The following is a 6,000-nucleotide window of genomic DNA, read 5'->3' as shown; positions in this document are numbered from 1 at the left end:
TCTTATCTCTCAGCTTCTTTTTAATTCAATTGGAGGACACATCATTTCTTCTCTCTTCAATAGAAAGAAGCTTGTGGATGAATCAGCACGTCTTTGTGACAGAGACCTGGTCCTTGTTCGTTTCTTGCAAGAAAAGAGGTTTGGTACCAGAAAGGTTGTAAGTTATAGGATGGTTCAAAATAGGGATATCAACTGGTGATGATAGGAGCAATCGGATTCAGTTCTCAGAAATGGCTCATTAAACACCTTGGTGCAAGCATCATTATGCCATAACAATTTCTGCATAACCAGGTGCGCTCTACGCTCTGTAGCCTTTACTACATCATTTCTAGCATTTGCCCGAGAAGGAAGAGTTACATCTTTAAGGGTTCACGCCCAATTGATTTTAGTTGGACTAGAATATGATACTCATGGTCCCATGGACCTCTACCACCAACTCCTTCCACATCGCCACCACCACTGGCATGATGTCTGTTGACAAAAACCCATCTCCAAGACCCTCTCATTCCAATGACTTCCACCTAAACCCTGCTCAGAACCCTCTGCACATACCCCACCACCGTCAAAACTGAGTCCAAGGCCGAACAACTCCTCACCTATATCCTCCAAACAAAAGGTCCATATTCCTTTCACTTGTCGACCTTCCTCTCGGTATGCTCAAACCTTAACCTCTTAAATGGCTCACTCCTGCTCTTCAACACCCTCCACCCCGTCTGTAATATCCATGCCCCAAGCCCAACGTTTCTTAAGCTGATGTAGTCTACTTTAAAAAAAAAAAAAGGCAAGTGGATTGTGCACAGAACTGAAACGGTGAGTTTCACCTAGGTTTTGTTTTTCATCCATTTGAATGAAAAGCCCTTGCATCTTCATCCCTTAGGTGTTTCTCCTGTTACTTCTTCAGCCGATGTTGTTCTCATCTCAAACGTCTACGCCTCTCTCTCTCTCTCTCTCACACACACACACACACACAAATCTATATAAAAATGATATACCACATGATGCCGAATAACTTCAGAATATTCAAGCGCCGCAAACCTTTCGGAATATGTACGTTGCCGCCGTTCATAACGGATCTCTTTAATAAATTTTCAGTCATCTGGTTTTCTTGCCTAAGTTATGGTGTTATCCCAATAAATACCCTCAAACCCCGAAGCTCAACTCTGCACCCAACACAGGTTTGGGTTTTGTTGGGATTTGATAAGTCTATTCTTTTTCTTGGTTTCTCTTATATTTTTTAGTTGTGTTGCTGATTGTAGTTGAGATGAGCTTGAAATATGTTTTGTCTTTATACAATTTGTTAGTAGGTTATATGGTGATTTTTAGGTAAGAAATTTTTGGAAGAGCATATGTTTGTTTTTTTTTTTTATAAGTAAAAATATTATATATATATATCAATAGGAGTAATCAAGTACACTGAACGTATACAAGAAAACTCCTAGCCCATACTAGAGAGCTCATAATGACCCCAAGCCCGAATACAATGGAATACACCAAGCCCAAATTGGAATATAACACACTTTCCCAACCCCTTGTTTCCCGTAAGAAGACCTCGTTTGGATTTAGAGATGAGTTTAGGGGAGTTGAGATGGTTTGAAATGAGTTGAATAAAATATTATTTTTAATAATAATATTTTTTTGAGATTTGAAAAAATTGAATTGTTTATTATATTTTGTGTGAAAATTTGAAAAAGTTGTAATGATGAGATGAGATGAGTTGATGTGAATTTCGAATCCAAACGGGGCCTACTACTCCACCCTAAACTTCCTTTACGAGGACGTCTTCATAATGCCTTCTTTTTAGTCTTCCTTCGACTTGAGCTACATCCCTTAGCGTTGTTGTAGTTGATTGCCCAAGAAAGACGCTTTAACTCCCAGTTTTTCTTGAAACTTGATTTGGTTTCAAGCGAGTGGTCCGCCTCAATCGCAATGAGTAGTGTTTTAAATTGGTCTTTTCATCCTGCATATGAAAGCCCCACAATATGTTGAATCTCGTTAATCTTATGCAGAACCCAATCCGATGGTGAAGCTATATTGTTTATCAGAGGAAGAGAAACCAGGGGAACAACATTATCCCCAGACACAGTCTCAATTGCACTTCCGACCCTAGACATTCCTACTCATATGGCACCAACGACAAACTCATAATTTCGTCCCTGTCATGTCTTGTATTCAAATCTTAAACTTCCTCAATAGCTATATTGTTGTTGTCCATTGAGGGTTTGTTTACCTTCGACACAAGTGTCGTCGTTCCATCGACGAGGACATTGTTTGTAAGTGCTCCACCCCAGACGATCCTTTCTGTGCCACTTTGTCAGACTTTATTGCTCCCTCAGGAGGCATAGAAAATGTAGGGGAAGCACTACCTTCTGTTACCCCATTTTTATCTTCTGAAAGAGGCTCGTATGCTTCTTCCAAAGTCCTTAAAATCCTGAAAGGACCCCCATCTACAACTGAAAGTGAATCATGAAAAAATGTACCAATCTCATTTGCAATTGGTGATTGAGGGCTATTAGACAGCAAGCTGCCGATGTCCTGAGTGTTACCAGGGTGAACAGTGATGTCGGCATCTGACGACCCTATCTGTGACGGAGTCGAGATGCCCTATGCCGCCGCACTTGAGTCCTTTAAACCCATAGGGTCTACCCCTCGCCCCCCTTGTCTATTTTCAATCCACCACTCAAATCTGTGACCAGGTCCAACCCCTTATCGACTTTAATTATAAGATCTCTCACATACTCCATAACTCTTGTCAATTGAGCTCTAACAACCCACAAGACCCCTCCACTTCTCCCACCCTCAAACACCCGATAGAGGTAGCCTTTCCACCCTGCAACACATGATGCTTACCTTTCACTTCTGCCACTGTTACCTGACAACCTTTGTTTCCTACAAGTGTCTTACACTTTCCTTTCGCTGCGAAGCTATTCTCTGCCGGACTACTTGCTGGTGACCTCAACACTAAGGCGTACGAGGCACCGTTGATCGAGGGAGGCCTTCCCACTATCTTTGCATCAGCAAGCTCTCCTCTATTTGCTTGCTTCAGAACAACGGCTTTGGACCCAGTGACACTTCGAATGGAATGCAAAAAACTTTTCCATCCGATGCCATTTGCACCTTCTGGGATCACCAATAAATCTTTCCTCCTTCCATTCCAGAAATATGAGAGTTGCAGAAAATTGCCCTTTGCGTTAATGTGATGTTGAATGATGATAACTCCATTACTCATCCTTAGCTCCTTAAAGAATCCTTCATGACATACGAGTTCTAAACAATCCTCTATCCCTTAGATACCCATGAAGCTGAAGCTGCCGTTCCACACAGACACACGAACTTAGCCATCATTTTACTTCGTTCAGAGATGCGAAAACTATTTCCTTCCTCTTTTGTAAAATTGAAAGTTTTTTTATTTCACCTTCAACTACCTCTCACTATCCATTTGAGACAAATCCACATTGCGTGTCATCATCCTTCGATCCCAAATCACAGGATCATCTCCCAAGATCATATCGTTTCGTCATCTCATGGAGAGAAGATGTTATACAAGAATAAAATGCAGATATGAGGTGTTATACGAGAAAGAGTTATTGAACTACTCCAGATCTGCACCGACGAACCAAAGGAGTCGAAATCCCGATCATCGGAGGGAGGATCGACACCGGAGTGCCCTCAGAGGGGTCATCGGAGCCTGTCGGTCTTGTCTGTGACAATGGCGGAGGCACAGGTTCGACGGTTGATGTCGCCTCCGAGAGATCTCTTTGTCACTGAGAATCTCGTTGATTTAGCCCCAGAGAACACTTTAGGTTGCCTTAGGGAGGATCGACATCGGACTGCCCTCAGCGGTGTCGCTGGAGCCCCGTCGGTCTTGTCTGTGGCGGTGGCGGGGTGCCTTAGGTTTTGGGTGGAGGGTGACGGCGGGGATTGGGTACCTTAGGGTTTTCTCTTAAGGTACTTAAAATATCTTATTTGTTTGATTTTATGAAACGAAGAGGTGTTTTTATCGAAATTTGGTAGGAAGAACAAGTCAATGGTCGGAGCTTTGGGTGTTTTGATTTTTAAAAGTGAAGTGGGTTTCTGATGGATGGTGGATGTTTAAATCTCTAGTTGACTTAAGTTTATGAAATAAGAAATTTTGATCAGAGTTTTTGAGAAATCTATCTTGATGAAATTTAAGATCAGTGTTATGGAAATTCTGGAATAAGGAATACGTGGGCTATTGGTTTAAGCTCTTAGAAATAAATATAGTATAATGGAGAGATTTTTCTTGAAGTATACGCGTTGACTAATTTCTGGGAAAATTTCTATTTAGAAGTTAGTTTGGATATCACACTTCATAAAGTATTTATATAGCATAATTTGATTTGAAAGAGAAATTTTAAAATTTGAATCTTACAAATCAAATCTTATCATTTAAGTGATATAGATGGTGTGATCGACACACCGACTTGAGAATATAATAACTTAGTTTCTAACCTTAAAAGTACTATATTTGAAGTGTTACGATATTATAATTATTGTATATTTTTGATTTTATTGTGATACATATATTTTCGATTCTATGATTAAGTGTTACGATATTATAAATAGTGTTTAATTAAGTTACTTTAAGGTGCTAATTTTTTATAGATTTCTCGAAGGTATGTGAATAGTTTTAGAAAGAGAAATTCTTACTTTAAGATGTTTAGGATTTTTCGTAAATGGTTTACATAATTTATTTAGATTCTAAGTAACACTACTGTCATTTTCAAGTGGTAATTGGTATATCTAGATTCCAAGTAAGTGGGCTTAATTAATTTGATATTTTTATTTAAAATTTTATTGGCACGTTTATTAAATACGTTATTGTTCAGAAAAGTTATTTGTATTGCATAATAAATGTTAGAATATCTCATGGCACATTAGTATTTCATGAAATGTGTGACTTGAGCGTATAAGAAAATAATGGTTTCATAGCATGAACTTTTATGTATATTGTCATGGCATATTTATAGACGATTTTTTTTAGAAACTTTATTTGATTTATGATACGATTATATTTACATGAAAAATATGTACTACATGTGTGGTATATACACATTTCTCATGTTCTCCTCCCCCAACAATATAGTAACGGTACTGTATAAAATTATAGACATCATATATTATATCACACATGAGAATGTGTGTACCAAAGGACGTTGAGAATGTGTATATACCACACATGAGAAATGTATGTGGAGAATAACTACATTGAAGAACATTGAGAAAGTGTAGACCCTATACATAAAAGTTAATGGGAAAGATAACCACACCGAAGGACATTAAGAAGGTGTAGAAACTAAATGGAGATGAATTTATAGAAATGATAGCTACATTTGAAAGGAGATCATTTTTTGACTCTTTTTTTTTTTCTTTTTTCTTTTTCTTTTTAAGTGCTTCTCTATATAGTACAAGATTTACAATTTTATGTTCAAAACTATGAATTCAGTTATTGTTTTTATTTTTAGTTTTATGCATGATTTAATAAATGAGGCTCGTATGTTTGACCCACTTTAATTAATCCTACTTACAGAGTCGTGGATTTACCTTCCTCCTGTAATATTTCTTGAGCAATGTTAGATACAGTTATGGGTTGTACAAGAACTATGTACTCATTTTGAAAAAGAGTGAGGTATACTATTAAAGAATTAATTTTTTCATGTGAGTCTCATTTTAATTCATTTTTTTTAAAAGGAGCACGCAGTACTTGTGCATTTTATGACTGTAAATATCATTTTTCAAATTTTTTATTTTACATATATTAAAGAGGAGCATGTCAATAAAAAAACTTAAAGGACACAAGGGAGGGTTATAAGAAGAGTTATGAAATAAGTGTCATTTATAAAATATTTTATTTGAAAGAATAAATTTTATGAAAGAATAATTTGAGTTTGTTTGAATTCACATTTTTCATCTAACTAAAATAATCAAACCAGCTTAGATTGTTCTTTCATAAAATTTCAAATAAAATATTCTATAGATGAC

This window comes from Juglans microcarpa x Juglans regia, chromosome 1S, assembly GCF_004785595.1.
Source record: "Juglans microcarpa x Juglans regia isolate MS1-56 chromosome 1S, Jm3101_v1.0, whole genome shotgun sequence".
In the NCBI taxonomy this organism is placed as follows: Eukaryota; Viridiplantae; Streptophyta; class Magnoliopsida; order Fagales; family Juglandaceae; genus Juglans; species Juglans microcarpa x Juglans regia.
Note: the sequence above shows the minus strand (reverse complement) of the source record.